Genomic DNA, 12,541 nt, shown 5'->3' on the forward strand with positions numbered 1-12,541 from the left:
TGCTTCCGCTGCAAGACAGCTTCCATCCAAACAACTCTGAGAAACGAATATTTCGTAATGTGATTTACACATATTATATTGTTATAACCAATAATTATTACAACAACTTGTTCAAAATTTCTTAATGAAATTTACTTTTCTTTATATATTTACTTTTATTTTATAAGAAAGAAAAAATGTACATTAATTACTGTAGGAATGAAGCGAAGGGTTTTTTCTTATATATCTTTACGTATTTATAATTTTGATTCATTCAATTATTACTCAATTTTATATAATTCTACTATCAACATTGAAATCTCATTTTGCAAATACATTTCTGCATATCATTAATAAATTATTGCAATTTAATATTGATTAAAAATTAGTAATTAGATTTTTTTTATATATTTACTTTTAATTTATAAGCTGTTCATAACCTATACGAAAGAAAGAAAAAATGTACATTCATTATTGGAGGAATGAAGCGAAGGGTTTTTTTCTTATATATCTGTACATATTTATAGTTCTGTTTCATTCAATTATTACTCAATTTTATATAATTCTACTATCAACATTGAAATCTCATTTTGCAAATACATTTCTGTATATCATTAATAAATTATTGCTCTTTAATATTGATTAAAAATTAGTAATTGGTGTAAAGCATGCATATTTAAGAGTTTGCAAAATTGTGCCGATTAGAAAATGAAAGGTTATGCAATTATGTTAAGTGATATGGAAACACGCGACAAGGTAGAATCGCGATATTTTCTAATGCAACTAGAAAGCAAGGTCGAAGCCCTTGAGCCATCAATATTTCTCTCCCAACAGGTGTCCAGTAATTAATTGGATTATAATTTAACCTGATAAACATGTCACATTAATTCCGTCGTTTTTTTTTCGTATAGAATTGTTAAACGCTACAATTTAATTTCCGTTACCTGCCTGAGTGGTTGGAAATAATTTAGATAGGGTGATTCAAGAAGTTAACAAAGACCATCGTACGAACCTCAAGCCCTATCTTGGTTCTACATTAAAGGTCGGTGAGTAAAAACGGCGCCGTTTCCGTCGATCCATTCATTGCCAGCCCATAAAAGAATTTTCACGTTGACAGCGCTCATTTGAATAATACCCAAGGAAGTTCAGCAAGGAATATGTGAATGCGTTCCACGAATGTACAAACAAATATACAACGAAACAAAAGACTTGCCTGACCCCAATTGCGAAATCGGTTAGGCGAGGGCTGTCCCTAATTGCGGAATCTCGTTCCATTTTTTATTTTTATTTTTTTTTGCTTGTGTTATTACTTCTTCCGGGGACCGGATGTCCGGTCGGCTTGTTTCCGGCGCGTGTCTGCTTCCCTTCGCATTCGCCTGTGTGCATAATTCAGGTGTGAGTGAGGCTGCTGCACCTCCTCGTCGCGGCCGCCGTCACAATATCGCAGTTTCCATATAAATATTTTAAGGAGTGCCGGAACAATGAGAGTCCGTCAAATGAAAAGGGCCCTTTTTTTATTCTTCGTCTCTTTAGTTATTCATGGGTACGGCATGTTTGAATTAATGTGTGGATGAGTCGCTGGGTTTGGGCACAGAATGGGCATGGCTCAAAATCTGGCTTTTGTTTATTATACTATTGATGGTGTTGGAAATGTTTCACGACAATGTATTGCAAAATATATGTCAAATACAAATAAAACAAAAATGTACTGAATACTAAATAATAAAAAGTTAACATTATAAAAGTTATTATTACAAGAATTATTACAATTTTTATTAAAACTTGAAGCTGTAAAATAATATTTTGTCAGATGTTATAATTATCTAGAAATAACAATTAATATTGATTTTATCTACGGTATAGGTTTCAAAGATTATAACAAATGATAGGAAACATATCGAAAACAAATAAATGCAATCTTGATCGTATGAAACTTATAGTTGATTTATGTGAAGGTTAAATTATGTATACTGCTTATTAATATCATAATCGACTATTATAGGCTAAGCATAATGAAAATAAAACAGTAATTATATAAATAAATATTGGCGTACTTCAAATCATTATAAAAAAAATGAATTTTTGAATAGCATTGTTATTTTGTTATAATTCCCTAAACTTTTCGAGGTTTCATGTAATGCGTGTTTACATTTTTAAGTTTGGTGACGAAGTAAAGTGCACTTAACTTGTGTTCCTATATGTAGACTTATATATGTATTCGAACAAATAGGGAAATCTGAGGTAACGGTTTCTCGACATCTGTTCCACGTCGCATGCTTCAACATCCACACGACCCCAAGTTCCTGCATCTAATCTCCTTCCTTCCCATTACTATCATTACTACTACATTACTATTACTACTTTCCTTCCTATCCGTTGCGTTCTCTCTTTCTATCGTAGCCTAAATACGTTCGCAGAAGTCGTAATCTCAACACGGTCACGCATCCGCAGCATCATCATCGTCGGTACATTATCATAATAATCTTGCGGACATTCCTTCTGCTCTGATTACGGCGACCGCATTCCTGAAGATGCATAGAGAAAACTGACATACCTTAATGAACTCATAATTTATACGAATCACGATCGTAGTATTGCATGAATATTGATGGAAAATTCGAAAGATGTTTGCTTGACGGTGGTCCGAGCGGAATTTCGAGGCAGGTGCCCCAGGTCCGTTCGTCTCGCATTAAAATTGCAAACGAGATGCAAACTTGTTTCGTTTTAAAGCCCTGCACGATCACACGTCTTGCGGAAAGAAACTTGACACTGACGCCTCTCATTGCACTGGATCTTTTCCTAGCCAGGGGGGAGATGTACAACTCCATCGAAATAGCAGATAAAGTTCTAAAACACAGCTTGGTTTTTCTATTGGGAACTTTCCTTCTGTATTTCTATTTCGAATCCTTCCCGACCACTTATAACCAACCGTGAGAACGTTCCGCTTTTTCCCATGTCGCTAGTCGCTCCGGATTCCTCCAGACCTCTTCTTTTCCTCGTCCCATATAACATATTTCCAGCCTCGCGAACGCAGATATGCACTTTATATTTCATTTCGATTTTTCCACGTCTCGTACATACATACATACACACGTATGATATAAAGATAAATTCTTGCATTCAGAGTTGGATTTACCGTCAGAAAAACGATGCAATACAAATCGCCCGTCCCTAGGAATCGAAGGAAACACGCTTCGAATATATTGTTACGATAAAAATTAGAATTATAAATCCGAGAGGTTGGGAACATTTTACGGCCGTATGCAAATGCAGTTAAAGTAAGACCGCATAAAATCCCACAATTTATGAATGGGAGACTTTTGGATTTTTTTTGTTGTATTTATTTTCTTCGTCTTCTCTCTATTTTTTTTTTCACTTATACGGGAAAATGGAATGGTATAACACGAAATGCTCGATCGTAAATAGTAAATTCGACTTTTATGAATGGATTGAGCAACGTTTACATTTGGGTTCGTCGTTCATTCACTTCTATCGATTATTCGTATAAATGAATTAAGTTTATCAACGACGCCCACTCTAACAGTTATACATAAGTGTATAACTAGTAAAACCGATTCGATTCTAAATAGAACAATCAACAATAACACAATTTATTAATGCCATAGCACAATATAAATTTTAAAGCATGGACACATTTGATTTTAGAATTAATTAGTTCAATAAAATATGACATAGAAATTAATTATTGTATTAGAATTAAATATGATAAAAATTGATCTAAAGTACACATTTTTCAATTTGTATTTCTACCAATATATATTTATTATTCTTTTCGTCGCTTCTTCGAACTGAAACTCACTAATTTGTTGGTTGGCTTCCATCACATACTCACTAATCTCTCTTTAATCCTATCGGAAACCTCGAAACGTGTCATAATTGCGCTACGTTTGTAACCAGTTCGGTTCTAGGTCAACATATAAAACGTTGTATGTTATTTCACATGTACGCTACGCATAAAATAAATATTATTCATTGGCATTTTCATTCACTCGGTGTATTCTAGTGCGAGATTTTCATCAAACAGTTATGTTAAAATCCAAGTGAATAAATTAACGCAGATAGATGTAAAATATTTATTTATCAAGAAAAAAAAGTGCAAAATATAAAATGCAAATATCTTATAAATAAGTACGGTATGACATTTTTATCGAAATAAGAGAAATATTTGTAGGTTTATGGTTTATTTATGTCGGCAATACGACTGTATGTAATGTTGTTTGTATTACCTGTTTTTCTTCTATTTTTAGCACATATTTGCATTTGGAATAATAAAACTGCGATCGACTAAAATGCTTCAACGTAACAACATCGTGTGGTTTTGTCCCACATAAAGTTCTCAGTATTGTGAACAACAACAATTCGTGAATTATTTTAATACGCCTTTTGTTTATTGTACTCTACGACCAAGGATTTTATCTTATTAAAGACTACGAAAACATATCAACTTCATGTCCGACATTCTCATTATTCGGCGAAACGTTCTGATTAGCGTCGGAGAGTATGCATTATAAATGTAGTGCATTTGGAAATTGGAGTAAAAGCGTGTATTAGCATAGCAAATGGATTTAGGGAATGTAGGAAGTAGTAGTGGCTATTTTCGGTTGAACAGTAGTGCCCTAGAAAGTAGTGCTGCATGTTAGTTAATGCTATCCCGTTTCTCTCGGCGAATTAATTTATTCAAATGGTATGCATGCAACGAGCAGCTAAAAATCGGTTTTATGTGAACAGACGTATGCATAATGAGCATCATGTCTTAATGATACCGAATTTACAACTAGAGAATAGAGAAGTGAAATGAAAAGAGGTTTTACTAAATAGTTAGAAACCATTAAAATAATACTGTAAGCTTGAATGCGAATGTATGAAATAGCAAAATTGCGGATTCATCTATGTTTGGTTTGCACTTGTAACTGTAATCTCCTCGTAGAGGTTGTCAATTGTGTAAGAAAAGTGCGGTAATAAATTGTCGTTTCGCACTTCTGCGATGTTACAGTACATTCGCAAGGAATGAGGCCGGAAGTGCTCCCCGTGACGCGGCCCGGAAATGGCCATTAATGATCATGGAAGGAGCACAATTAGAATGTGCAGATGTGCATCGAACAGGTTGTTGCTAATGTAACGGCTCTGCCATCTTCCGACATAGCGGTATTGGTTGTTACACTACATGCCAGAAAGGCACACCAAGTGAATGTGTTCTTGAATTATGCTACTGCCTCTTTAATTCGAGAAGCTACCAGACATTTCCATGCCGCAATGTTGTTGCTGATTAATGTAATACGAGCGCCACAACCTCTATCATCCTTTTATTTTCACCGCATGTTAATCAGAAACAGACCAGCCAATTACGCATTAAGTTAAATTGCAGGGAATTCTAAGTGATAACATGAGATTGCACTATTGCCTCAATCAGTTGTAATAATAATAATCATTATCCGATCATAATCCCACACGCTCTCATAATCTTTTATTAAATTTATATTTATTACCCGCACTTACGAATAAATCAACAACTTAATGACCGTAGAATGCACTAATTTAATCAAACGGATTTTCAGAATTGAGACATTGATTGCATCAACGTTATTAATACATATATTTTAATTAAGGACGTCGACCGATCCGACTTCTTATATTCTGTTTAATGTTGCAAATTCTTAGAAGTAAGTGCAGATACAATAAACATGTTTGTTATTTATTCATGAAGTCACTCACTCTAATCAATCTACGATCATTAATGGAACTTTCCATATTCGGAATCGTTTTATTGCAATGCTATTATATTTATTTTAGCTATATATTATTTGATAATATCACAAGAAAATTACTTTTAATGTAGTAGATTAATCAGGATTTATTATTTAATTATTACTTACATCATTTGGAATTCTCGTATATTTTAATTCGTAATTGTAAACGTAACTTTAAATTAATTAACTTTATTAAATAATTGTAAATATGTTTTTTTAGGTCTTTAAATTTAAATATGTTTCCTATATGAATGCATTCCATTGTTGTAAAATTTGCAGTTATGCATTGAAGTTTATGTTGATGTAGAACATCCATTACATAAAGTTGTAGAAAAACCTGTGCAGACAAATGATCTGTGAACTATCGACACATAAATCATGTATACAAATTATATGAATACGAAAGCCGGTATAAGAAAATTCACATAAACAATAGGCTAAAGAAACATAAATCTATGAGAGTAATATAAAATCTGGAATTTTAAATTTTAAATATGGTTGTAATTGGAAAACTGCAGCGATAGTTTTAAACAAAAATACATGAATTTAATGGAAGCAAAATTACCAGATCCGCATGCGAAATCCCATTGAAACCATTCGAATGGCAATTATCTATTTATCTGTAGCCAGGCCTGCGAAACCCGATTGGTTCCCATCGTGATTGGGTCGAGTCCCTCTCTTCCATAGAGCTTTTGTATGCATCTAGTTTAATAATAACCGCAGAGCAATTCAGTTTCTAATTAGAGATTGGCAATTGAATGGCTTTGCTTCCCTTGCAAAATCCCCCCTCGACTTACGTGAATAACACCAACACGTGCACGCACTTGCATAATTCACACAAAACAGACAGATTATGTTTTCTTACGGCGCGAAATAATTGACGAATGGTCGTATTTCCTGACAGGATAACGATAATTTACAGCCAGCCAAAGTCTATCAGGGTCGGTCGGGATGCCAATTTTCGAGGTCGCGCATATTACGCCATTAAGCCCAGACCCGAGATCATAACGCCTCTCGTATTTCACGATTCTCCGATACGAGAACATTCCTCCTTTAGGATATGAGAACTGAAGAGAAGAGAGAAACGGATATCGAATTAGTTCCCATCAATATCGCATTTATTTATTACTTTGAGAAAACGATACTCGAAATGATCTTTCAACCTGCTATTATTTATCATATAAAAGGAATGATGTTCTGTTTCATCCAGGAAACATTATTAACAGTAATTGATTTAGTTTTATATTTCTTTAATCGAAACATTGACATTCTTTGACTTTTTATTTTGTTTATATAATTGAGAACTTTTTGTTTATACGTTGTTGCACCTTATTTAATTTGGTACGATTTTGAGTTGGAAAGTTATTGCCAGCCTGAGAACGGTAATAAGGAAGTTATTATAAGTTTGCTGTGTACGGGAGTATTGTCCTCGTAGGACCCAAACGAAAATTTAGTATTGCACTATGGAGAACTTTCATCTTTTCAGTTGTTAAAATATACCCAAGCTGGGTTTGAGTTTGGGGAACTTTTAACGTACACAACGGTGTGTATAAGCGCTACCAAATATATAACAAAAATGTGCATGGAGCAATTTGCGCTCGTTGCCACGCTTTGATAAAAATATACATTTTGGTCTGAAAGTTTTCTATAGAATTAATGATATGAAACGTTTTTTAAATATGTTTTTAGGTTTTCATCATAACTAACTATTGATGAATTATATTTATAAATGTATGAATTTTAGAATTTTTCTTTAATTGAAAACCTGTAAAACTAGATAGGTAACTATGTTTATCTTATGAAGAAACTTGAGTGCAAAAGTTGTAGTTATATACGGAAGTTTATAGAAACCTATTAATAAAATTCAAGAACTCAGCTTTATCACATTTTCCTAGTAAATGAGATATGCCAATTATTTCAACACTGTTTAAAATGAGAGTATTCGTGATAAATGGCGTAACTGTTTATGGTAATCTGAAATTGAGTTTACATTGGAAGATATTCGTATTCCTATTTACATCAAGGAACTTTCAAACAGCGCACCAACAATGAATGACATAATTAATGATTTATACTATTTCTTGTAAGTGGGTTTTATTTTATAGAATTTATGGTATTTTTAAATATGAGAAAAATAATGGGTGATGAATGAAATATCGTTTTATAGGTGAGTGAAAGTTGCAGATGAAAATACCAAATATAAAAGTGTAGCAAAGATCTAATTTCGTTTGGTATTTGGTTGAGCAGCAATCCTGGAGAGTAAAAGTAGCGTGAACAATGATAACAATTAAGGCATCTGCATCTTTGGAATGCTTTAAAGGCTGTGGTTACATGGCATGCCTCGGATACATAATCATTACACGATTCTCGCGCTACAAAGTTATTTCGCTTCAATCACGATTGCGAAAAGACTCTCCAACTCCATTCCCCCCTTCTTTCTTGATCGTCCCTCGAACCCTACCTATGACCGCTTTGGCTCAAGCCAAACAACCATATAAACTAAATAGTTGTGCCGGGCACTTATTATTTACTGGATTGTACGTAGTCGTTTAGGCCTCAACCAAACGGGTTAGATGCGCTTTGCATCAGACGGGTAATTGCTGCAACACGCATCTGCTTACAGACGTAATTGATTAAACCTGGGGAAACGCTTGCAGCCAGCCGTTCCATTCTGGTTGGCGGATCCGCAGATTTTCCGGTAAAGAATATTGGACGCCTGTAAATTTCGCGCAATCGCCTGGATTCTAATATAAAGCGACTCCGGTGAGGAAAGTTTTCCTCGCCGAACCACTTCGTTAACCGATCCTGTCACAGGCATTTACCTTCGGTTTTCCTACACTCTCGTAATTTCTTATCCGTGGAAAGAAATTAATTCTGGTTTTCAATTTTCCTTACCAAAGGGACCCGGTGAGAAGCTACATGTTTATTTACTTTTAAAGTTCCTGATTGAACCGATTTTACCTTCCAGGACACTTTCATGTCTAAATACATGCAATTTAGAAAACCCAGACTTTGATTGGATCCTTTCTCTTTGGTATAGCTCTTTCATCAATAACTTGGTATATGTATTTTCATCTTTTACATTTAATAAAGCTTTAAAAATGTAATTTAAGAGAAGTTAATTTTGTATCTAAAAGTTATAATAAATTATATGAATTCTGGCAAAAATTATTTTAAATTTCCCGCTTTTCCAGAAATAAATATTAATGGGAATATATATATTACAAGTAATAAGCGTGTTATAAATAAATGGTGATAACAGCTATTATTATTGTAGTGTCCTGTTGAGAATGTAAATCTTTCTTTATATATGCAATTGGATTCAATTTAAAGTTTAGGAGGAAGGAATGAAATTAGATTTTTCTGTCTCGAGTGCAGGAATGCCTGGAGATTGCCCGAAGAATGGTTGGATATTGAGAGTAGGCGGTAATATAGAGACGCAATGTATCTCAGCGAGGCAGTGCATCACGCTATGGACATCTTGCAGCGGAGAAGTCCTCTTAAACGGCGCATAACTCAGTCCACGAAGACGGCGAGTTATTTATTAAAACCTTCACAGCCTACACACACGCATTTCCATTCAATTACATACTCGCAAATCCCCCCAACAACGAGCAACCAAACTACGCACAACCTAGGCCACCGATGACATCCAACTTTCAGTGCTTGGCCTCGCACTACTGCGATAGCAGCAATCCCCAGGGAGTATCCCACATTATATATTAGCATTGTTTATCATAGAAATAGATGATGACTGGCTCCGGCTCGTGTGCAAGTCATTAACGTAATGTTAACATCTGTTGCAATGCTGCGCTTATTTATTCAGACACGTAACGTCCCATTTCTCAAAAAGCGAAGAAAAATCAACCAGGATATCTCAGCTAGAGGAGATCACTCATCGTTCTTCATAGATGAGAGATGGATGCGAGGTGAACGACCAATCGGGAAAGCGAAAGGATGTACGAGATCATGAAACCGCGTCGCGGTTTCGTTACCATTTAATAATCGTTTTTCTATTTTCGAATTGCGTAATGCACCTCATCTATCGAGTTATTGTTTCTTTTATTATGGGAAAATAGCGCAGAAATAATGAGGCTCAAAGCCATAGCATAAACAAGCATTAAAAATGTGCGCGAACTACAGCAGCAGCAGCACCTACATCGAAAAAAGAATACTTAAAAAAAAAAATTCTTCTTTACGACGTATTGTCCTTACGCGATTTTATTGCGCTTTCCGTAATTTTCATAAATATTGCGTAATTGTATCGCGAGCGGAGTAAATAGAGAAAATTGTGAAATTCCTGTGACCCGTGTGTTGTGGGGGAGCTTTGCGATTTCGAAACAGTTCGAGATTATTCCGAACAATGGAGCGTGTTTATTTCGCTTATAAATACGCGCTCGCATTTTTTTTTTTAATTATAGTTTCAATTAAACTACGTAAGTGAATTATATCATGAACTGAATGCGGTTCGGACCTATAATTACTTTGTTTTTAATTAATTATTTGCACATTTCGTTTTAAAGTAAATAACCGTGTGTTATTATATAATTAGTATATAGTGTATGAAACAAAAAAACATCAATTCTATTCATAAAATTAATGATATTTATTGAAATGATGGAACAAAAATATTTCAATATTTATTTATAAACTGTATATAAAAGAATAATAAAGAAAACTTATTATAATTATTATATATTTCAGTTTTATAATAAATTTATAAAATTTTCTTAGTTATGGAAGATGCTCAAATTTTAGCAAAATTATTATAAAGAATATATATTTACAGTCGATAATAGAATCTAATATATGCAAATTCTCTCCATGTGTTTCCATAGCCTGACATCTGCTACATGACTTTTAGTGTTAACTTTCCCAATCAATTAATTACCTATAATAGTGAATAATATCCGAAGCGCTGATCATCAATTATTCACTCTTTTATACACAATCAATTAATTTTGAATGATGACCAATACCAGTTTTATTAGAGAAAGAACATGTATGAAATATACATTTCCTAATAACTTATTACTTTCAAATTAAGAAATTTCACATGTTTGAATATTTTATTTATATTTTGTTAAATTAATGTATTTTTATTATAATAATTTGATGATTTATAATTTTAAATGTATTAATTCCATTAGTTATTATTGTTTTTAAACTGACTGTATTTGATAGAATTATTCCCCGAAAGCAATTTAAATCCAATCTAAGTCAAGTTCTATCCTGAAAGAATCTGCGAGCATCTTATAACGCAATTAAAACGTCATTAAAAGATAAACCACTGATTCGTTAGGCAACAACTGTATTAACGGAGAAGAGCAAATTGGAAATTTGGAAACGGTACGATGTGGACAATTAGATTACGAGACTTCGGTAGTATATTTTTTTTCTCTAAATGAAATGCGTCCTGTCTGCATCACCTGTCCTCATCATCAACGCATATAATTTTTGTTTCTTTATTATTGCTTCACATTATAAAACGTGGTGTTGGTTAAAAGACCATAAAGTTATCTCAAAAGTAGTCACCGGAGAATTAATGGCTTGTCTCAAGGAAATACCGTTTAACCGTAATTAATTCACATAACGCATTCACAGGAGTCACGTGAACGAGTACGAGTGAGTGTCTGCACTTACATATACATATACAAGTTATCTGCTATAAGTATTCATCTGAAGATGCTGCTGAGAGATATGCTAAAAACCCGCGTCATAACCGTATCATAACAGATGGGGTGCATTCTGTGCTGTTAGTGCTCAGTCTTTATCGCGAATCATCAGGAAAATAATTAATTTTCCATTTGAGGAAATTCAACTTGTTCGCTTTCCTTTTGCTTCTCTTTTTTTTTCCTTTCTCTCTCTCCTCTTAACTCGTTCTTTCCACCATCATTAAGTCAACAACATAAACGGCGGCAGCGACGGCCATGATGCTGAATTGAAATAAACAGCCGTTAACAAAAATGGTAATTGCTTCATAATCAATATTAGCAAAAAAAAACTGTTGAACCATATTTTTTAAATAATATGTTCGTAAATGTTGATTAAATTCTTAATATGAAGTTTTAACTTCAGTAATTAAGATGGCTTTCACACTACTTATACATTATCTTGAAGATTTTTATAGTTTACATTCTCATATGAGTTTCTGAAAAGAATTTCAGACTTTGGAACGAATTATGTTCAACATTCATTGTTTCAAATTTTGGATTCAAATGTTTGATTTGAAAGAAGTTTTGATTACATCAGGATTTGGTTCCATCAACGTTAGATTACTCTTTACCCAGCTACAATCGTAAGGTATTAGGTAATTGTTTTCTTGAAGAGGAATATCATCATGTCATTGTTTATCGATTTACAATGTTGAAGCGCTCTGAAAAGAATAAGCATGGTTTAGGTTACAAACGATGTTTTAATTATATCGCCCTTAAAAAGTTTCACCGGTTTCAATTCTCCCTCATTTTCATCCGACCCACCCCTGCGAATTCCTTCTTTTTTTTTCCCGATTTAATGCAATTTCCCTTGAAGGGCTTCCAACATTTTTCTTCCCTCGAAAATTCGCGAGCATTAATCACCGGTCGAGAGCGTTGATTGCACCCCCGGCAACCGCAAACACCCTCGTGTATCTTATCGTCTGCACTTATCAGGCGGAAACTTCGGCCTCTTAAAGTTCTCTCTCCTTTTTTTTATTTTATTTTATTTCTTTCTCAGTAAAACGTTTCCAATTCCCCAACAATTCACTGGGATTGCAATTATTAAACTCAATGGGAGAGAATGTGTTTCCATACCTC

At 33.9% G+C, this 12,541-nt stretch overlaps 1 protein-coding gene across 2 annotated transcripts in view; it reads left to right on the plus strand.

Moving 5' to 3' along the window:
- LOC108567764 (apoptosis-stimulating of p53 protein 1-like) overlaps positions 1-12,541 on the plus strand; it is a gene marked incomplete at its 3' end in the record, with an annotated part of 87,157 nt that overhangs the window by 73,345 nt on the left and 1,271 nt on the right.

The sequence above is a fragment of the Nicrophorus vespilloides genome, unplaced genomic scaffold, assembly GCF_001412225.1.
Source record: "Nicrophorus vespilloides isolate i.1.1-1 unplaced genomic scaffold, Nicve_v1.0, whole genome shotgun sequence".
NCBI lineage: Eukaryota > Metazoa > Arthropoda > Insecta > Coleoptera > Silphidae > Nicrophorus > Nicrophorus vespilloides.